A 22,993-nucleotide genomic window follows, 5' to 3' on the forward strand; every position below is an offset into this window, starting at 1 on the left:
GCACGCGGGCCTCTCTAATTTCGCCTTGATCGAAATTCAGCCGCCGCGGCCGGGATCGAACCTGCGTCTTTCGGTTCAGCAGCCGAGCGCCGTGGCCGCTGAGCCTTCGTGGCGGGTGCCGATTGCCTGTGCTGCATGGGAACGTAGTGTACTGGAATTTCCGTACTGCAGGATTTGGATGTGTCTGCAGTTGCGTCAGCTGAAGGAGGCCGTTAGTTTCAAATTGACAGCAAACTGCACTAACACATCAAAATAAAACTCAACAACTTGAAGCCCAAGACTACTTAGTTTGAGCGGACAGCTGCGTTCGCAGCAATAGCTTAAAAGCGGGTGCAATGGCTATCACCAGCTGCGAAAAGTGTCGTCGCTTATGTCGTGACGCAGGCAGAGTCCTGTAATGAAGCCATTACGCGTTATTCCTGCGTTACCATGTAACTGCATAATACATAACGTAAGCGTTGACTGCGCGGGGACTTCGGTTAGCTTAAGCCTCAATAACCACCATTAACTTTTATCTTCTATGCTCCCACAACCCCAGACACAAAGAGCAAGGGACAGGGCTGTTTCTTTTGAATGGTCTGTCTCCTGGCGGCGTTGTTGTTGTTATTGTTGTTTTGGCACTAGTCTTTGTCACCGTAGGCAAACGCAAGCTTTCATCCGGTACCTCTGCTCTTGTGCCCTGGAGATAACAGGCAAGTACTCACAGCGATTGACGCGTGACGGAGCACGCTTCACGCGTCAGCGCTTCCTTCCTTTGTTGAATCTTGCTAGAGATGCTGCCTCGGTGGTCGTGAAAGCCACCTCGATGTCTGTGAGAAAAGTGGGCGGCTTCTGTATGCGCATCGTTAACAGAAAGTCAACGAGGCAGTAAGTCTTAATGCTCGGAACCGAATGCGAATGCCCACGTGATGTGGACATGTAATCAGATGAAAGGCGGAGATATCTTTTAGTGACTTGGTATATATATATATATATATATATATATATATATATATATATATAGAAAAAGGGGTCACAACATTGCAATTATCTTCATTTAATACCGACAGTTTCGGACGGAGGACCGTCCTTCCTCAGGGTATATATATATATATATATATATATATATATATATATATATATATATATATATATGGTTCCTATGGCATACATACAAAAGAAGCCTCTGTTCTTCGTCAACGAGAATAGCACACTAGAATGAAACATTTTCATGCATTAATGAGAAGAGGAAATGAAATGAGAAAACATTTTAGTCAAGAAAGAATTTTCTACAAGACAGAACAAAACTCAAAAACATGCCACCAGTGATAGCCAAACACAAGGCCTGCGTGCGCCGCTGGCCGGGGTTTTAAGACACTGCTACGGGGATGCTGCACCACATTTCACTTTAGAAAAGTGCTTACATTACCTGTAGAGTTACCTAAAGAGCGATCACCAGCGCCATAACCAGCCAATGCGACGGACTAGGGATGTCCTGCCACACCGAAAGTGCTTCGTTTGAAGCTTTGGCTCGGAAAACTGTCGGCTTCTAGAGCCCAGTGTAGGCACGAAATACCGGCCCGAACGAACTAAACCAGCAAACGAATGAACGAGCGATGGTTTCATGCGAGATCTCCTTTGAATGCTCGACGTTCCCATGCAGTTTCCGGTTTATACCTTTCCTCTTCGCATGCATTATTTTCTCCTTGTTACCTGTGTCACGCATACAGGCACTTCACTCTTGGAAGGTACTCCAGTTTCTTGAGAGCGGTAGAGCTGACGGCACGATTCTCGTATCCTATCCTGTGGAGCTCCGATATATCGCGCACACGAGCCCCAAGTACGAAATTGCGTGTAAAAGATTCCACATACGTTTGTTTCTGTCTCGATCCTGGCGCACGTTTACGGCTCCCGGCGGAGAACAGGAGCTGAGAGTTGTTCCGTGACGTGACTGAAGTGCGGGCAGTCACGCTTCTGTATTGTTAGATTAAGTGCAGCTATATATATGTGTGCGGTTCTATGCACACTCGCAAATGCCTTCCTGACGCTGCAGAACTAGACAGGGGCCGCACGACGGCGATTCACATTTGCGTTCAATGCGCTCTGCACGAGTTGAGGTTAAAGTTTCAGCTACTGGTGGGGTTAGCCTTGCGGATTCTGCCGGTAACAGCTCCACCGTATAGACAATTAAATGCTGAATATGGTCCCAAATCAGGCACATACCTGACACCAGACTGATCTACACGGCTATAAACACAATCACGTACAACAGTCAATATTCAGCGCCTGCTGTCACCATCTTGAGTTCAAACCCGAGTCTTGGCGGAACTTTAAAGGACTGTTGTCCACGCAGGTACATAACGTCCTGAAGGAAACAGTGAGAAGCTGCTGTATTCTTGAGGGAAACGAACAACACACACATATACAAGTTGTACACCGGACAGTAAATAGGATAATTTTCTACATCACCGCCAAACATCACATGAGGAACTCAGCGGAGACGATGCCAGACCGGTCTTATACATTCGCGCAGGGGAAGTAGCAGAGCCCATGGGAATGAAACGTAGTAATGTGGCCTGGGATATGTTTAGTCCCTTGGTCACACATGTCTTGTTGGTTTAACTCCACAGGGTTCTGAAATGGCCGAGCACAGTTTCCCTGAAGGGTCTCTTGGCATATTGAGGGACCTTTCTTGATGGATTACTTGACAACGCTGTTTGGGCGCGACTGTCCGCCATCGTTTGCACGAGTGTCGGGCTGCCTGCATATGTCGCAAGAGCAATACAGCTACGCATGCTAGAATCGGCAGATACTGCATAAGAACAGATTGCGTTTCGTTTCGTGGATGAAAGGACACATTTGCAGCGTCGGCGCTGGGCGAGTTATTTGAGTGGTGGTAAAAAGTTAAAGGCTCCAGCTGTGCTTTTATCACTGAGAATTAGGCGCCTTAAGCCTGGAGAAAGTTAGAAACCACTATAGGCCTTGACACCTTTCTTCCGGGACTCACTGTTAAAGCGGGAAGGTGGCATTCTTTATTTCTTCGTGATCAGCTAAGGAAGCAAACAAGAACAAAGAGAAATTCCCGTGAGATGTTCCACGCTTATAGTATGCGCTGCACTCGCAACTGTGTACACACTAAGCAGAAAGAAGTAAAAAGAGAGTTGACTCTACTCTAGCCAACTTCCTTTATAAATAGGAGTGCCTCAGACGACAGCTTACTCTCTTTTTTACATCCACGTAGGCATTCGTGTTTAGATTGATGTACTATGTGTCGACTGCACAGAATGTTTCTCCTCCTTCCAGTAGTCCGAGTTTTTTCTCTCAATTTTCTCGCTCTCGATAATCGGTTAAACCCTGGGCCCCTTAAGCTTTGTGCTTAAGCTTTGTGCTTAAGCCGATATACTGTCGGTATACTGCCGGTCTCTTGCAACCGATCACAGTATGCCGCACCGTTCCTCCGAACGGTGCAGTGGAGTGTAACCATTTGCAAGAGGCTGTACACATCCGTAGTGCTCCAATGGTAAAATGCGGCCCCCTGATTGCCGAAAGAATGGCTGCGGCTGAGTCACGATCACTGGTGGCGAAACTTTGTTGTTCGAACAGAAAGATGGGGAGACCCCTACTCGGGTCGAAAGAACACGATAGTCGTGCTTTGGGGGAAGGTTTGAGCGGCCTGTCAGCGCTCTGGGGTACGCTCTGAAGGCCTCTGAACTATGACAGCAGGTCTTCTGCCCCTTGTCTGCCGCTGGGAATCGGCAGTAGTTTCTTCCAGCTAGCCCCGACTGCATGTTCTACTTTCTCGAGTGACATGCGTTCGACACGGCGTCCCGGCATACTGGTACACGATGACTAGTTGTAGTCGATTGCGAAGTTGGTTCTAGCTTCGCGCTTATCACGTGGGCCAGCAGAGCTAGGTTGTAGATCAGTGCTTCTGGAGGAAAGCAGGACAGCCTTTCGCGCTCTGAACGTTGACCTTCGAATGTTATTGCTCGACTCCGGTGTTTCACCATCGCTGACCGACGACGACAGATGGGAAAGTGCGAGAGAGATGTTCGCACTTTTCGCCCCACTTACGTCGGGGAGTTTGGATGTGTTTGGCAGCCGCGGTCACGATTGGTGCCAATTTGTGCTCCCTGGAACGCCGCAATTTCAATCACGTCAGGTTAGAAATAAAAAAAAAAGCCCGCTCCCCTTCCCCTGATGCAGCGCAAAGCGTAATGTGTTTTGCTAGAGCTCAAAAAAGTCTTATAACATCTTGCACACTTTTATGGTAGGAACAGTCGCGATAAAAACTACATATAAATCTCTCGTTACTACTGAGATGTTCTTCGTTTTTCTCCTTGTCACAAGTTGTTTGAAGCTCAGAGATGTAACCGACGCACAAAGAGAGATAACAGAGGTTTATTTAAAGATAAGAGAAAGAGGTATCTCAATTACGACTGTCGCCCCGACAGCTCTACACTGAGCAATGCGGAAAAGAAGCAAGAAAGTAAGATGTGCGAGGTTATGGACATAATAGAGGGGTGCGAATATGTCGGCATATCACCAAGACCCCGAAACCGGCCTATGGCTGCCTATCAGTGGCTCACAACAATTCTCAGTGGTCGTGTCTTCCGAAAGCGTTCTAGTCAATGCAAAGTACTGGAATAATCAATTGTCGTCAACATTCATATTTCCTTGCGCACTAGAACGTGAAAACGAGATCTGAAAGGACAGGCCGACCGCTTGTAGGGATTGTCCTGTCTTTGTCTTCTCGCATTCTGTTCGCTGCATAACAAGACGCTAGCTCTGATCTGGCAAATACACAAATATAGTATCGGCAACACCGAACCGACTCCTTTGTCCATTAGTGACTTCCCGATCAATGCGGTCGTACTTTCTAGGTACAGCGTTGGAGAAAGTTCACGCTCTAAGACAAAAACTGGTGAAATACATTGGTTTTATGTTACGAAACAAAACGTATCGAGATGATGCGCATCCTAACACGAGTTGTGAATTTGCCCCAAAAGAACTCCAAGCCTTCTACTGGCATCGTTGAGCTGTTTAGCTATGCTTGAAGAAACAAACTGCTCGGCCACATTAATTCTCTGTGCCATGAAGCGTACCCCAGAAGATTCGTAACTGGCCCATTTGCTGAACGAGGGCACGTAAGTGAAATGAGAAACGGGAAACCGGCTCATGGACTGGTAATTGATATTGAGGCGAATAATGACCAGTTCAGCTTCAGGCAGACAGTCGCATTTTTTTGTAACTTTTTGTCCAGAAACTATTGCATCACGCCATTCTCGTCTGCAGAGAGCAAAAAAAAAAAAACTACGGCACGGTTGGTTCGCGGCCGTACGCCTCAAGAAAAAATATAATCAGAAGTAAAAAAATAGATAAGAAAAGGTGAGATTTTATTGCCTGACTCGAGCGTCTGCCTTTACGGCCCTCGCTAAGAGAACGCGACTTCGCGCTTCACGCTTGATTTCCTAACCCGGTTATCTTCGGGGACGACCCGCGTGAGCGAGCTGACTCGAAACGAAACGAGTGTATGCGTTTCGCTTTCTTAGCGCATCGACGGGGAAACGCGAAGGCAGCGCACATCGCGGCGCAAAGATGGACGACAGATGCGGCCAAAACCGGCAGCGCAGCTTCTGCCTTTTCCTCGTACTTAGCGGCTATCAGTGCGGCGACTGCGGTAATAATGGCTACACTGCAAGCTGACGCGAAACCACCAGAAGTAGTGCGTCGGTGATATAAGGCAGACTCTTGGAGAACTTATCCACATATAATGGCACCTAAAGCGTCGTGCCGCTGGTCGCTCGAACAAGGGGTAAACGAATAACTTAGTTTGATAAGTGGCATGCTAAAGAGGTCGCTAAAGAGACGTAACCTATGTTAGGGCTGTCGGTTTCTTCTTGGCATCATATTGTTGCCGAAGAGTGTAGCAGCTTAGATGTCGTGTTATTATTATCTCCAGGGCCTACAGTAAAAGAGATCCGGAATTGCTGCTCCGTAATGTGTGGTACGGCTTGACTGAGTATCGCCTTCAATATAAAATTGCTAACAGCCCTTGGCTTTTTCCTTCGCTATGATTGCCACAGCCAATTGTGTTAAGTGGACGGGATTTGGTTTTTTTTATATTAGGTTTAACCTCGCAAAGCGACTCAGGCTGTAAGGGACTCCACAGTGTAGTGCTCCAAACAATTTCGACCCCCTAGGGTTCCTTAACGCACACTGACATCGCACAGTGCACGAGCCTCTAGCATTCCGCCTCCATCGAAATTCGAATGCCGCGGCCGTGATCGAACCCGCGTCTTTCGGTTCAGGAGCCGAGCACCATAGCCACTGAGCCACAGCGGTGGCTTCAGCTGGCCGGGACGTCGCCACTGTTTTACGCTTGTTTGACCTGTCGGCTGAAGGCACGCAACGGATTCAAAAGAAAGTACACAGGTTAAATCTACGAGTATGTTCCTGTACCAACTGACCCAGATGTAATCGATTCGGGATTACTGTCCCCGTTAACCATTGGCCTAACACGACTGTGAAAGGAACGCCTCCACTTGCTAACGCCAATCGTTAGCAACAAAAAAAATCCCCAACAAAAAAAAATGCGCACATGCAGTTTCTCCGACGGGCTTTACTCTTGACGCGCGTCTCTCTAGCAGGATGGCAGAGCTGCAGGGAGCGCTTCCCGCATGGTTGACCGGTTTCCGCAGACAGTCCAGAGCGCTTCCGCAGCGTATGAATTTGTAGCCCTGCGCCTTGCTTTGAAAATGTTTGGGCTCAGGTGAAGGCGTGCATTTGCTGTCTTATTCGGAGAGAGAGTGATAAAGAGGAAGAGGGAATTCCCATGTAGTCAATGACTTGTTTTTACAGAAAGTCGTGAGGTAAGTGCAAAAGACTTAAGCGAAGAGTGGCGTATGTAGGACAAAAGTAGAATTCCACGGTAACTTGCAGCTTTTGTCAATTCAAGCTTGAAACTGAAAACTGCTAGGGATTCATACGGCTTTCTCGGAGGCATCAGCGTCCCTGGGACCCTTGTTCCCGACAAGCCCAAATCTCGCCTTTCGCTAAACTGCCAAGTGAGCCCGATAAAATTCCTCGTTCAACAGCTTCCAGAGCTGAGTGCTCTTCAAGATCAGTGCAGATGCAAAGCACTCTGAAAACTGAAATGTATAAAAAAAAACCTTCACAACATCCCTACGTCTTAGTGGCGCGGAAGGCATGCCTCTTCTTCCTGATCCAGCCTCAGAGCTAGGAGATACTTTTTGCTGCCATGAAGAACAGTCACTAGCGAACAAAAAGTTGGCGCAGCCAAGGTTTCATCACAATAAAGTGCATAAGCGTGTGCCTGTACATGCCAACAGACACAGTAATCCATCGTTGTTCTAGACCAGAGTAGGCAAACGCTCGTCATTGTAAATAGTAATGCCCTCTTTCAATTGGCCTCCCGGAGAACATATGTGTTAAGAAAGTCTGGGAGGATTTTAGAGAAACCATAACAAAACTACTTCCAGGTGCTTTTCTGCTCAGGATTTTTTGGTTTCATGCTGTGGGTGCAATGCCCTTTTTTTTTTAGTAACGTCCTGCGCACGCACCAAGCTTCCTCGTCCACCATTTCTGCCGACCATGCAAGGCAAAAATTGGGGGTGGGGGCGGGGGAGTTCACAGCACGTGGTCTTCCACAAACGATGCGTGCTCCACGCACTCACCGGTCTCAAATGGGAAAGACGCGGTCGGGTTCGTCAGAGCCCTTTAGCTACGGTCTAAACAAACCAGGTGCAGCACGGGAGATGTGTCCCCAGATTACTGGAGCCTCCCTGGTCTGGCTAGGCGAAGCCAGCACTGCTCTTAGCTGCTGTTCGCAAAATAAGCCCACGCCACCACTGTAAACAAATTCTGGCAGAAAAGGCGCGGGGGAGATTTGGCGACCCGACCCACCCACGACCGGCTGAGTTGGACGCGCGGTGGCCGTGACCCGGCGTATGTATTTCGCCTAGCGTGTTTAAAAACGAAAAACACAATATTGTTCTTACCAGTGCCCTGATGAGCCACACAGTGGAGAATTTACTTATTTAATCACGTTTCTAGCGCCTGACACTCTGATTCGTTACGTACCACAAGACGAAAGCAACTATCCAATTAATTCGAATTAGATTACCTTCTTCTAAGCCTGAGCGCTAGTTTTGTTTTTTGCAGTCCTTGTTTCTTTTTTGCAAGTCGTCGTTCCGTGGGCCTCTGTTTTTCTCTGAACGTGAATTTCAGCAATTTTTCATAGTTTGCTCAAACACACCCACTGCCGGCTACTGTATACTTACCTTTGTTCGTGGTCTTCCCCTCAAGACACACAGCCGTTAATCACACCATTGTGCGACTAGCACCGTGCACAGCGCAACGTGTTTCTTTGAGCAACCCTGGATTTCATTTTTTCTTTTCTCTTTAATTCTTTCATAATTTTCTTTCTTCACTCCTCTTCCTGTTCTCATCCAGTTTATTCCTTTCGTTCTTCTATTTCTTTCCTTTTTCTCTCTTTGTTTCTTTCCTTCTAAAGTTCTCCCCTGTAATGGGCTTTTTACACAACACATTTAAAGGCGCTGTAGAAGCACCACTCTTTGTTCCCCGACGACAGGAAAATAGCGGCCGACAGATGAAGCGTAAGCTTTCACACAACTGAATAACAACGTCGCCTGCCGCCTGTTCTTTCGGTCACTATTTATTTTTTTGCCAACAAAAGAAAACTTGCTGTCGTTCCCACGTTTGTGGGAGGCCGATGGCCCGCCCGGCTCCTGTGTTTGCGCGGGAGCCAACGCAGGCAAATGCGGAAGAGGCAGGAAGCATTCGCCTGTCACGCTGACTGTCGGCGAAAACAAAAGGCTCCCCGGCGTAGTCGTTCAACGATTTGTTTTTCTCGGCTCCGGGTAGTGCTTCTTCGTGACTCCGCGAGCATTATCTCGCCTTCATGTGTGCTCTGTGGAAGTAAGTGGAACAAGTCGAACGCCTTCCGTGTCAGGAAGTTGTTCTGGGGCTGTATTCGACATGCTGCCCATTTTCCCTTGTCCTTTTCGCGTCCATCTTGGTTCCGTGTCAGTGGTCACTCAGATATACCCGCGGCTTTATAAGCGTCAATGGCAAATGATCTGCCCATTGGGTGGTTGGTGACAGGACCTTACTATTGGCTGAAGTTGGATACAATATGCAGCCAATGGTGAGGTGTGTCGCAGCGCTCTGCGAACATCAGGCGACCAGACCTGGCCTCTGGCTGCCATTGGCTGAGATGTTCAGCCATTGGTGAGTTCCGGTCGCCAACCGCCCAATGGCTTAGTCGCCTGCCGCAGATGCTTCAAAGCCCTTGGTATATCTGAGTGACCACTGAGAGAGGACCGAATGGGCACGAAATGGACAACGAAAAATTGACAGCTTATAGAATACGGCCCCTGCTGCTTCAACCTGCGTCGTCCCGAGGTGGTAGCTACCTTGCCCATAGACATGTGCTGTTATGCTTTCTGAGATTTCCCAAACATATGTCAAACTGTGGTTAGATTTAGCCACCTCCGAAAGGAGGTATATTCCGTCAGCCCTAACTTAAAGCGTGCGCTTCTTTCCTGTCGTCTCTATCCTTTTTCCTGTGAACGCCTTTTTTAGCGCACAGCCTTTCAAATATGAATATGTACCAATTAGCCCGTCAAAAACGCTTACTAAAGTGAGAAGCTGTCAACATTTTTTTTACGAAACTGAGTCCTGGAAGACAACGTAAATTCTTGCAACTAAACTTCGTAAAACCTGACGGGTGCTTTCCCTGCGCTCTGTGTGATGGCAAACATTACCCACGACTGCCTTTACCTACCAAATACGATGATTTTCACGGTTCTACAAATAATGAAATCACGTTTCTAATATATTATTCGGCTTAATACAGGTCACTTAGTTATTGCTATTGGTTCGCAGTATGTAAATATTGTGTTTAAGGGGTCTATATGAGCTACAGAACGTCTCTCTCGACCGGTGACAGGCAGCCGACTTCCAAATTTTGATGCAGCAAAAATTTGCCCTCTCGATTCTTTGATTTCAGGCCGATGAGGCCATCTCCAACAGGGGGCATATACAGAATGAATGATTTCAATCACGACATATACGAATCATGTTTAATCTGACCTTTCCCGTGCGCTTAAGAGCTTGTTGCTGAATAGGTACCCAGCAATTCTGCACAAAAGCGTTTTTCAACGGGAAACCGTTTATCAGCGCCACTCTTTCATATAATGTAAGATTTCACTAAAGCAATCAAAAAATCCGCAGATCACCCGACGGCAGTCTTGTGTTGTTATTTTTTCTATTCACGGATTTGCTATTGTGAAAAGCGTTCCCCACTGGTTTTCGATGGTAGTGTTAGATGTCCGATGCGATCATTGGAAACACTTTAAAAGAAAGACATTAGTACGCATCGGACGAATAGGCCACTGCCTTCAATATTTCCACACACTACCTTTCAATGTTCCAATATTCAAAATATTTGTACTAGAAGACTGGACTTGTGCTAGAGGCTTCCAATAGTGCAACACACAGCCTTGGCTCAGCGTCTCTGACGTTCGGCTGTTTGTCCGAAACGTAGCGGTTTTCCCCTCCATCGAAATACGGTCGCTGCGAAATGCCGTGCAACGCGATGTCAGCGCAGGCTCAAGAACCACAGGTGATCCAAATTAGTCCGGAACCCTTCACATGCGGGGTCCCTTATAGCCCATATGCTGCTCCGGGACGTTAATCTACACATTCAGCAGACTACCTTATATTGCGCGCGTCAGCAATAAACCTCAGTTGCGAGTTAGCGCTTGTCTGCGTCGTTTACTTTCCGTCCCTTGTGTTCCCTGTGCGCTATTTTTTACATCATGAACGTTAATCTACACATACCGTACAATACCATGTTTTCCATAATGCGGGACGACGCTTTTTATAGCGCAGTTGATATACTGAGATCGATTGAGAGATTACTTGTGTTCATATCGGTTAATATGTCGTCGAGTTTAAGGATTCCATTTTTCGGTGCTTTGGCTCTTGCAGATTCACTAGAGCGTGTTTGTTACCACCGTTTCCGCACTGGAGGTCGCGGAAGAACAAATATCTACGCCTAGTGGGCGAAACCATGCCACCGGAGACGTCCTTCTTTCAAGAAGTTTGAGTCATGATACAATCGCGTTCCCACCGCGCCAACACCAACACTCCGTTTCCGCCCATCATATGTAGGCTTATTTTTTCACCCCAAAGACAATTTCTTCCTTTCTAGAAGCACTGGTCACGCGATTACTTCATTTAACCGACTGTATGGTGAGATCTCGCGTCACATTGTTTGGAGATAAGTTCGTTGTTTCATACAGGAGAAACATTGTGCGTTCTCGTGACGGCGCATCGAATTGTTCGGAGTCAACGATCCTTGTAAAAAATGCAACTAGGTTTCTCAGTAGCTCTATTACATTATCATTAGGCTCCAGCATCTTGCCCAGTATTTGCTATATGTCCTGTTTTCTTCAGGTCATAAATGTGCAGTTATTGTGCGAAAAAATCACCGCATTGCGCGAGCGGATTCTGTGCACATGATCGTGGAAATGCGTGCCGTTTTAATGGTCTTCGGCTATGCTGTAATACCTGCGGCGCTGTTATGAAGGTAGAAGCCATTCTTCGGGATATCCTTCTAGAAGAGAAGTTGCTGTATTACACAAAAAAATGCGCCACTTAATTATCAGAGTTCCTTGAGTGCAATGCCCTTTTGCCCTAAAAAAAAAACGCCTAACTAACTTTGCCACCGAGGGTTTTCGCACCGGCCTTGGTACGACATATAGCAACATTAAAATTAAAACAGAATGCGAATATTTGCGCTTTTAGCCTCATTTTCCAAGTGAATTTTCAATTCAGTGATTATGGTTATGGTGGTTGAACGTCCCAAAGCGACTCAGGCTATGAGGGATGCCGTAGTGAAGTCCTCCGGAAATTTCTACCACCTGGGGTTGTTTAACGTGCACTGACATAGCACGGTACACGGGCCTCTAGAATTCCGCTTCCATCGAAATGAGACCGCCACGGTCGGGTTCGAACCCGCGTCTTTCGGGTCAGCAGCCAAGCCCCATAACCACTGAGGCGCTGCGGGATATAAATTCAGAGAATAGAACTTTCCTTTACAGAGCAGTCGAAGAGGAAACGAAAAGGCCTCCAGATAACGAAAAAAAAACAGAAAAATTCTTCGAAACTGGAGTTTTTGCACTTCACTGCTGTCAAAAAGCAAATTCCAACCCATGGCCTGATGCACATAAACGCCGGCAACCGACTACGAGCTTTAAGCTTGCTCTCAAAAGGGCGGCTACCACAAAGAACTGCTTTAGTACAGCAGCAGTAGCATTAGTTACACCTTCCCTCTTCTTCTAAACACAACTGATCATTTACAGTGTGCAGATAACGCTATTATTGCTTTTATTACCTCACTGAAAGTGTGCATTTCTGTGAAAATGTTTTCCACACTGCGTGTATGTTTTTTCTACTTTGCCGCAATGGTGCGTCCCCTTTTCTACAGTCTTGAGTTAAACATTATATGAAAGTGCCATTTGGCCCTGTTTTTTCTGTTAAAAATATAATTCATTGTATAGCCAACTCTTAAGCCGAAGTTACCTAGTTCTTGTACGGGGCGCAGCCCCTTTAATAGGCCTTTAATAGGCTTTTTGGCTGCGCCCCTAGCATCTTTGCGATGTTGAAATAAAGATGACTTGGCTTGACTTGACTTGACGACATTTTCGCATGCTATAGCACTAACAGAGATAGAAGGTGAAAGAAAATGCTCTTCGTTTACCGAAGATCAAGACAGATAAGTCATGCTCGGTTTTTAGGTGTTTCATATTTCTAAAACAATTCCTTGCTCTTTCTTTTACTTCATTTGCTCAGAAGTATATCTGTGAAGTAAAATTTACTTACTATCTGAAACTAGGGCGCAAAGTTTCCCGCACAGTGCCCCTCGCTAAGACATGGTGCGACAGGTGGAATTGCAGCTTTACACTCATAGTTTTCAGCGCAACGGCACACGGCCAAAGAACAGAAGCAGGAAGAGAAGAAGGACGAACACAGCGCTGACTGTCACTTGTTTATTTAGGGACGCACACACAGATTAAATACACTCAGAGCAGCGCAGGCGCACACTGTGCAAGGTACACGGGAAAAAAAAAAACTCATTTCACATCTTTATCGCAAAAACTTTGATAGGAACATCTTTTCCGCAGCGTACAGATGAATTGAAGTATCGCTGACACATTCTGACCCTGCTCTCTTAATATAGTATGCCTCTATCGTTTCACAGGTTGTACCAACTAGAATACCAACTAGCCCAAGAACTAACTCTTCTGAATTGCAGCTTGAGATGATCTGTACTTACGGGTGGTCTTTGCTCCTTCTATGCTGTCAAAATTTACTGCGCCGCTGTGGTGGTGGGTTGGCTGTGGTGCTGGCCTGGGGACCTGAATGGCGCGGGTTCGATCCCAGCTGTGGCAGACTCACTTTGATGGAGACGGAATGCTAGAAGCCCGTGTGCTGTGCGATGTAAGGGCACGTTAAACAACCCCAGGTGGTCGAAATTATCCAGAGCCCTCCACTACAGCCTCTCTCATAGCCTGAGTTGTTTTGGGACGTTAAACACCAAAAAAACCAGAACCAAGTTTTTACTCCCTGCCTGCGCGAGCTACAGTAATTCGGTCACTGTCGACGGTCTCACAGTTACGTACGACTACGTCCATGCGACAGAACCGAGCTGTAGCAACAACGAAGACCATCCCCTGACCTGATCCTATCTATGCCTTTCGAATGATCAGTGAAAACCTCAATGGTTTCCCATACACCTATTGCGACTTATCCCTTGTACAACCTGGTAGCCACGATCATCGCCCCCCCTCCCCCCCCCCCCCCCCCCCCCCCCCCCATTCAATCGCCAATCTTTTCCACACCCGGCCGCCTTCTTTCCTCGCCAGAAAAACAACGCCACTTTCACTGGCCGTTCCCCGAGTTAAGGTTTCCGTTTCCGCACTCCCCTCTCCTAAACGCTGGTGAAAGACCGTTGAGCTGGCGTTTGAGACACGGCCGGTAGCAGCCCATGCATCGACACGGTGAGACCGTAAAAAGCCCGTGAAATACGACGATCGTGACCTGCGCTCGACGCTGGAGGTGGCAAATGGTGGCGGTCGGTGTAAGCGCGTACCGGTGCGTGTGATCTCCGCCGTCGTCTTTCCTGTGTTGCCGGCTGCTCTTGTTGTTGTCTTCCTCCTTTTGTTTCCGTTACCTCTTTCTTTTAGTTCTTTCCGCGTGCTTTCGCTCCTGCCTTTCCGGATGCCGGTCATCGATTCCGGGTCACCGCTTGCACTGGCAGCTCGAAACCCGCAGCAATCTCGTAGAGGTATGTAGGAGGCTCGCATAAACTAAGGTTATGCGCTGTAGCTAAAACCTAAACCATGACGGAGCACGAGGTCGGTACCAACGTTCCGGCACAAACTAGCCATTCTTAGACAACGATTGTCCTCTGTGGATGTCGCGGTTTACGATGGCTTCGCCTCCAGAAGGCCACATGGGCTTTTTGGCGGAAGAAAATACTAGCTATTACTTTAATGCAACGTTATTAGTGAAGGGTACAGAGATCTTCGCATACGGTCGCCAACAACTAATTCGTATTCTATGCAATATTTCTGAAAAGCGAGATTTCGTCATTGCTGGTGCATCTTCTCGATGCAAAAAAGAACATAGGTTTACGAGACGCCTCGTAGTCAATGTCTCCGATTGACTTAAGCCCCCTAGGTTTATTTAATACGCGTTTGCAAGTGCAAGAGCATTCTTTGTATGTCAACGTCAATGAAATGCGGCCGCCGCTGGCGACATGCTACCAGAGCCGCCAGCGCTTCGGGAATATTGGTGGCTAGAACGTTAAGGCTCAGTAGTGGCCAAGCTCCCCATCTCTAAGGCAGGCCAGCTGGATAACGGTATCTTTTTCCGTGTTTGTTTCCTCCCTTCAGATGGTACTCGTAATTATTCGCGTACTTTCGTAGCATTTCTTTGCATTACCGAACCGATACGTCTGGCCGTTTATCAGTGCACCGCACTCTTAACGTCACAAGAGCCGAACAAATTTTTTCTCTCCGGCTTTGCGCAGATTCTTCCCGTTTCCTTTTCCTAGAACGGCGCAGTTCTTCCTTCTTTTGGCTCCGCATTTGTGCCTTGCCCCTTCCTTGCGCCCGCTGGCGGCGACAGATTGCGTCGTGAGCCATGGCTAAGTGGTGACTACACTCCGACGTCAGGATTACGACGATGCTACTCCGCTATTGCTCAAACGCGTAATTTTGGCGCAATGCTCAGCAGTACTTATCAGTAGCACGCAGATTACAAATGTCGTGCGTCAATTAAAGGATTTGCGTCATGATGTCATCAGTCTTTCCCATTAGTGATGTCAGCGAGATTATTTGCAGCAATCATAATTATGCACCTCAGGTGCCAAAAAATCTCGTCATTGAGATGGAAAAGAGCTTCAATGTCATCATCTTAGTCTTATGGTTGCCAGGCGAGTTCTGAATGAACGCAAGCGTTTCACTATCAGACCAATTTCGTCTGATTTAGGGCGACACTTACAAACAAACATTATCACGGGTGGCCATTGGTACGTCATGCGACATCTGCTACTTCCATTGAACGCTCGATCCTCGTTTAATCCGCGTTTGTATCGACCGACGGGTAAAATTACGATTTCGTTTGCCTACTCCGTTTTGCGGCCTAAATTTAAAACGAATTGTATTTGCCAAACATGAACGACACAAGAACCCTTAAAACTATAATCAATGTCTGTGTATATTCGCTGGAAAATTAACCGCACCGGAGTTGGTACACATTATGCGGAGAGGCATATAAATGCGCAGTGCATTTCGATAAACACGGCTAGTGGGTGTAAACTGTGCCATAATGCAGCAGAGGGCAGGAAATTTGATATCAAAACAACTTCTGCCTCGATATTAGGTATTTGAAAAAAGATTTTCGGATAACTGCACTGTTTCTGCACTGATGGATCGTCCTCGTCTTACGCTTGCTTATCTTTCTTTGTATCCCGTGTATTCAGGTTGTATCGCATAAAAGATGTCTATTCTAGGCCATATCCAGGCGCCTCCCGCATTAGCACCTTTCTTGGCACGGTTGCCAGAAAGAGAAGCTATATTAAGCCCTTCGAAAGCATTCGCGGCAATGCCAGCATTCCCACTTCCTTCTCTGTCAACACATGCCATCAGAGTTTGTTATGTAGCTGTTTTTTGGTATAGACGCGGTTCGAGATTCTTTTTTCAACACATCTTACCTAGCTGTAAGATTCAACGTCAAAAATATTTACTTTCCGCCGTCTCCTGTACTCCTACCTGTCGCAGCCCCTTAGAAAAATTTCTTTAGACAGTTGATAGACTTTCTATAGACTTCTGTATATACAGTCTCTAGACTGTCTATAGACAAATCCTAGAGGATCGTGCATAGGCAAATCAAATCCTCTAGACAGCCATAGACAATCTATAGATTTATGGTCATACATTTCAGCAGACTTTTGTCTATAGAATGTCTATAGACTATGAATAAACAGAAGTAAATATCTGCAGAAAGGCAGTAGAGTCTATAAGAAGTATAAAGACTCTCTATAGACCATTTTTATAAGGGTGGCGCAACCGATTATTGTTGACATAGGCCTTTAGTCCCGTAGTTGAGGATAGCGAACAAGGCTGATGACTTTTTTTTCTAAACTATTAACGGACACAATAACTGGAAACGTAGGATGAAGCAGCCCATGCCCACTTTGTGCTCGTATTGTGCTCGTAGGGAACAGGTCACACCCTAGAATCAGGCGCATGGAAAACAAATAACGTCAACTGTCAGAAGCTGTTCCTTTCCTGTGTGCAATGCTGCTCCCGGAAGAAAACCTTGCAAATTGTTGTGCATGGCGACTACATAATCCGACGCCTAATTCCAGATGACAAGCGAGTGATTTCGCAAAAACTCTCCATTCATCCGCGTTAAATGAGATATGCAATGCTTTTGAAGGGTCCACGTCAAGACCGCGTGTTCGACCAGTCGAAGACGACCGAGCCGCTCGCACCCGGCAGTGCAGATTCAGCGGCTAACAATAGGCGCTTGACCCCAAAACAGGAACAACTAAAAGTACAGAGCGCATGCGAGCTGCCTCTCTAAGAAAACAAAAATGTGGAAAAAGAAAAGACATTAAGGAACAAGACACTAAGGTGAGTAAAAGAGTGAAATTCTTTCGCCACGCATTAACTGCCTCCAAGCCGGCGCTCAACAAGCACTTCGTGCCGAGCTTGCCTTTCTTACGTTCAGCGTTCGCTTTCATCCATTCTTTAAAGCGCGGGGCATCCACCCCGGAGTTCTCGTTGGAAGCTCGCGGTTTTATTGTTTCTCTCGCTCGCCACTGTGTGGCGTTCTTAGGCACAAAAGACGTGACTCCGAGCAACGTGGCCCTGCTTGTAGCCGAGCATCGCGGAGCTCGCTACCTGTAAGCTCTTTTGTCCGAAACCGCCGCAAAGCATAATGGTCGCCTTGCCACTCAGATACTGCGGGAGGCGGAGGCAGTTATGTGCACGCGCTCACGATTCACTTATTGCTTTCTTTCTTCCTTCATAAAGAGAATACAAAAGAAACCAGTGGGCCGGCTGGCTGCAGGCATATGAACGATCTACTTTATCTTGATTTTTTGTTTCTCTTGAGACAAGTTGGAAGCGGTCCTTTGTCGACGCAAGTGAAAGGTGGAGTAAAAAACAGCGAAGCTAAGTGAACCTCAGTGAAGTCGGTGCGCTGCTCCCTTTCGCTTCTAATGCCATCAAAAGAATGCCGTAGATTGCCTTTGCTTTCTGGAAGAATTCGGCAAAAAGCAGGCTCGTACGAAGAAATGCAGAAACAAAGAAACAATAAAATTTTTTTTTAAATTCCTAAGGATGATACTGAAGGGAGGTCGACAGGAAATAAAGATACATCGAAAAAAGAATGAAAGAATTAAAGAAAAAGAACATCTCGGTCAGCGATGCGGCGATGATCTAGTTTGCACGTCATTATATAAACGATAGCGGAAGCCAGATGACAGTATGTTTGTTCTTCACTCCAGGTTTCGTTCCTGAAGGAGAGGTGCCACTTAGTGGACTACTTTCGTGTGATGACAAATGATGGTTCGGTGGCTGCTCTATGCCCAGAGCATATAAGTAAGAGGCGGGTAGAAGGGGATTTATTTCGGGCATTCGAGAACGTATCAAGTCCAGGACACTTAGGCATCAGTTTTAAGTTTGAGGTGACTGCGGAACATTGTGTGGTACTGTTATGGAAATATCGAAGGTAATGGTCCACGCTTCGGATGCGTAGCGAAATCTTTCTTTAAAAGTTTAGCCATCGCTCGCATCGAGTAGTTAAGACTGCGATAGAAAACTAGTAAGGAACGTTACTAGCGACAGCGAAAATGGCAAAAAAGAAATTCAAGCCTTCTGAAGAGAGGTCTTCGGATATGTCCATTGTTATAGTTAGATCTTTAGACATGAAAAAATCTCGTTTGTAGAACAATTTCCTGTAGAAAGTTACGTTTGTCCAAAATTCCTTGGTTTGATTATGAACCTCATTCCCACTATCCTTTCTAACTCTCCCCTCACCTCTTTCATTTCACTTCTACACTCTGCCTGCTTTCCTGTATCTCCGCTGTCCCAACTCAGGTGCTTCCAGCAGCGATATGAGATGCCGGGGCCAGCAAAAATCTTTCCTTTCATTTATTATGTTTAATAAAAACCACCTACTACTACTAGTACCTCATGGACGCATCATGGAATTTTTCCACAGAAACAGCAGACCAATCATACAGCACAGCTACTTCCACCGCACCTTGTCGCTCTTTACACATGGGAGCCAGAAACCCGCTTCTTAGGGTGTTTTAAAAAATCTAACTCTAAAGCCTTCCTACAGCGTAAGAAGTAGACAAGAAATAGCTCATATTTCCACTGGCCGCCACTTACTTTGCTTTCAAGCTATGGAAGCTCCTATAGTCAGGTCCTCATGGTTCACCACCACCTGGAGCCCACGCTCACTCGACCGTATTTTCAACAGCACCCCTTTTTAAACTTTTTCACCCCTTCCACCCCTGCGCTGGTCAGGTTTCCGCTCAGAGGGAGAGCTACCGCGCCTCTCTTTCCTCACATCTTTTCCGTACTCTTCATAGTCACCCAATCGACAGATCTCCGTGATGATGTCAAACATTCCCAGATGGTCGGAAATTATTCTGAACCCTTCCACTATGATAACTCTTTCTTTCGTCCTTCTTTCATTCCCTCACGGTGCAGTTGAAGTGTCCACCCAGATGTAATACTTCGGCTTTTCTTTCCTGAAAGCCAATTTATATTTTCACTCGCCCGCAGGTGCATGAGTTTTCGTGAATGATATAAGACGACGTCATTATTCGAAGTAGGAAGATGCTCTGCAGAGACCAACCTGCTGAAGAGCTGCGCTGCCGTTACCGTTATCGTTGCCGTTACCGTTGCCGTTGCCCTGCTAGGGTCTTATTTTGGTTCTTGGATGTCTTGCTATTCGTAGTGTTGAATAGCGTGGTCACCTTTTCAAGAGGCATGTCGAAATCTTCTACAGAGGATTCATTCTGTATGGTTTTACGTTTCACACAGTGTGTCTTCTCTACCACGAAGCACCTGAAAACTATCACTCAAAAGCTGTCTGTATAAGCAGGTCATCCATGCAAACCTTATCGGTTACAGAAGGCATCGAAAACCTATGTACGTGGAAATAAAGCAGAAAATACATCAGTGCCGTGCACACTCTTTTTTTTTTCGGTTTTCGTAGCATTAAGGAAAGCTTCACACCCACCCGACTCTCCTCCCCCCGCTCCCCCCCCCCCCCCCCACTCTCTGGGCGCAATGATGACCTGACTGAGGTCACATTCACGCCTACCCTGCTCTCCCAGCCAAACATGCGATAAGAACCCGAACAAACTGAAAGACAGAGAGAGCCTCCTTTCACCGAATCCCGCGTTCACTGGCATATCGCACCCAGCGGTCTTGTCAATGGGTTTTGGGAAGAGGTACACCTGTCGTAAAGATAAAGAAGCGGTTCAGTGGGCGCTCGCTGCCATGTCACCTCCAAGACAAGTAGACAAAAGCGCTAGCAAACACCCAATGGCCGCCAGATGAGACCGGATGGGGGAGAACAGCCTCCGAACGATCGGCATGCCCTTGGGTGGGTCATAAAGTAGCGGAGATGCTTCTAGAAAGAATCAGAGCACGCTGTTACGAGCCGTTTTTCTCACCTCCGTGCGGAAGGCTTCGGCGGTCGCGCGATCTCCAAGCACGAGACCTCGACACGGGACCCACTCGGCCTTGTCGATTCGGTCCTTTTTACCGGATCCGGGGCTCCTGGACGTTGAAAGAAGTCCGGTTGTGATTATCAAATTGATAGCTCGGAAGGCGGGGGGGGGGGGGGCATCAGGAACTTGTGAATATCCTTGTATACGAGGTCCCCCTGCAGTTACACTTTGGGACCTCTTGCTGACTATTATCGCTACATATATTTTAAGCAACAATAAACAACTAATTCATTAAGCGTGCTTCGCTGATAGAAAAGTAACCAAGGGCCGTATTTCGTTATTATTCTTATTCCTTACATTAATTCATTCTTCCGTTATTTCTTCGCATATCATTTGTCGCTGCACCGGCTGTAAAACTAGGGCTGTGAACTGTCGAGTGGTGCAACTGTAGTTGTAACTGAGTGGTGTTCGTACACGGTTTGAACTGTTTATAGAGAGTTGCACTCCTGTTCTAGAAAAAAGCAACACACACAAATGGCTGCGAAAAAACAATAAAGCAGAAATAATTCTCTCAAAACAGAGTTGCAATACGTTATTCATCAACTATGTTTTGAAGATTTGGAAATAACTTGCAAATTTGAATGCAGATCAACGAAGGGCCATGAAGTATACGGTTGATAGTTGCACACAGAAAACTACGGCAGCAACAAATCGGTACCATAACCGACCCAGCCCGGCACGTCCGGAGCAGTGCCATTGGCATTTGTGCTGTTCGCTATATCGGAGTCTCTCTTTTCAAACGCTGTGTTTACCTGATGTCATAAAAGCAGCCTTGCATGCATAAAGAAAAAAATTGTTTAGTGCTTATGCCGTAAATCTAGTTCCTGCTGTTCACGGAGCCTTCAGCATACTCAGGTTCAAAGGAGTTCAGAGGAAGGACTCCGGTTTTCCTTGCTAGAATTCATCCTTGAAGTGTCCTTTCTAGATGGCGTCAGTTTCATTGAGCGATCTGTAATGAAAGTGAGAAAAGGAAAACATTTACGGCCACCAGGTTTCTTTCCAGCTCTGTTGAAAGTAGTGTGCACGTACAATGTAACGAAGCAACACCACATAGCATGAGGAACACCACATAGCTTCTGAGAACATCTTTTTATGGACTTGAGACCTCTGAACTACAGTCAATCAATTCACCTACCATTCACCGACCAGGAAGACATTAACATTGCGCTTAACTTAGATAACGCACGCATAACTATTGCCTTTTCTTCAGTAAAAAATTAGAATTTTAACATATGGTTTCGCTCATTAGGGTGTAACGTCCCAAATCAACTCTGGCTATGAGGGACACAGTAGTGAAGGGCTCCAGAAATTTCGACCACCTGGGGTTCTTTAACGGGCACTGACATCGCACAGCACACGGGCCTCCAGAATCTCGCCTCCAATGAAATTTTAACATATGAGAAAAGTACTGAGGGAATGATTTTCATGCATATACAACAGAGAAGCAAAGCATATTTTCCGTGAGTAGCTCAGTGGGTGTTGCCAAGGAAATGACAACCAAGTCCTGGCTAATAATGAAGTTCTAAGGACAAGAAAACACTGTTAGCTTGACTGCGCTAATGGTTTTTTTCTTTGCGCATGAGCGGTTCCGGCTTTTTGTGCGGCTTACCATACCTTCAATGACAAATAACTTCACATTGCCAAGATAGTGTGTCATTCTAATGACAGCGCTGTCCATATAATTTACCTCTAGTTATTCGCCGCATGCGTATCTAATCACCGCCACTGAAACGAGGAACCAAGAGCAGCCACCGTGAATTCCTCCGGATATTCTGAACGCTTTCTCTGACCTTGAAGAGGCTCTGGAGTGGGTGTTATAAGTTTTCCCAACTGGAGTAATTGTAGGGGATCCGTTGAAGTGTGTGAGTCAAGGAAACTGGGCATGACCTCTTTCCTTCGCATAGCCGGTAATCGGGGACTGAGCGGAAGTGGAAATCCGGGCACTTTCGCCTTGTTCCATTCCTCGCCGATTCTTTAAAACAGTATGATATGACGGAAAAGACGTTATTTTCTAACTCCCCGGCGGAGTGCTCAGATTCATAACAACAGGTGCCTCAGTGTAACGGCTAAGCACATCTAATGTTGAACAAGTTTGATTAGATAAGCTTGGTGCGTCATCAACCGCAAGCTCCACCAGTCAGTGGCTCCAAAAGTCATTTCTTCGGTCCACTCGTTTCAACTGTATTCAGCCTCCAAAATGTGAGTGCGGACTTTCTTCCTTTTCTCGACTCAAATATTGAAGTCGTGCATGCCGGCAGCAGATAAAGAGCAGCAGTTTTTGCACAAGGTTTCGTAGCTTGTATAGTTCATAAACTTCACAACTGAAGAAGATCTAACGCAAAACGTGCAGCAGTTTCTTTACCATTCCTGAGGCCTAATAACAATAACAGTTATTTAACGTTTGCTGCAGTCACGCTGTTGGCACGAAAGCAAAGGAGAATATGAACAGCGGCAAGCAAATCCAACTCAGCTGAAATCGGCCATAAAACAAGAAAGCTTCCAGTGAATTACGAAGCAAAGCTGGCAAAAAAATAGCTATGAATTCTTTCGACATTTATTTGCAGCACATGTTCTTTTTTAGCTCTCTCTCGTTATGACGGCTGTCCGCTATAAATCTTCGCTTAAAAGCATGCTTAT

At 46.5% G+C, this 22,993-nt stretch overlaps 1 protein-coding gene and 1 long non-coding RNA gene across 4 annotated transcripts in view; one reads left to right on the top strand and one right to left on the bottom strand.

Annotated features, from left to right (window-relative positions):
- LOC149328663 (uncharacterized) overlaps positions 1-22,993 on the bottom strand; it is a 178,906-nt gene that overhangs the window by 153,292 nt on the left and 2,621 nt on the right. For 2 of the 3 annotated variants that reach the window (XR_016285457.1, XR_016285458.1), the window contains exon 2: positions 20,300-20,405. This is a non-coding gene — a long non-coding RNA (uncharacterized LOC149328663). Of the gene's footprint in view, positions 1-17,808; positions 17,862-20,299; positions 20,406-22,993 lie in introns of those variants that run through there. The other variant, XR_016285459.1, reaches the window with a different exon arrangement.
- The window catches only part of LOC149328664 (prestin-like), a 198,235-nt gene that overhangs the window by 119,874 nt on the left and 55,368 nt on the right, over positions 1-22,993 (top strand). The gene's annotated exons all lie outside the window — the stretch shown is intronic.

This window comes from Amblyomma mixtum, chromosome 9 (assembly GCF_055824585.1).
Source record: "Amblyomma mixtum isolate Tamu chromosome 9, ASM5582458v1, whole genome shotgun sequence".
NCBI classification, from domain to species: domain Eukaryota; kingdom Metazoa; phylum Arthropoda; class Arachnida; order Ixodida; family Ixodidae; genus Amblyomma; species Amblyomma mixtum.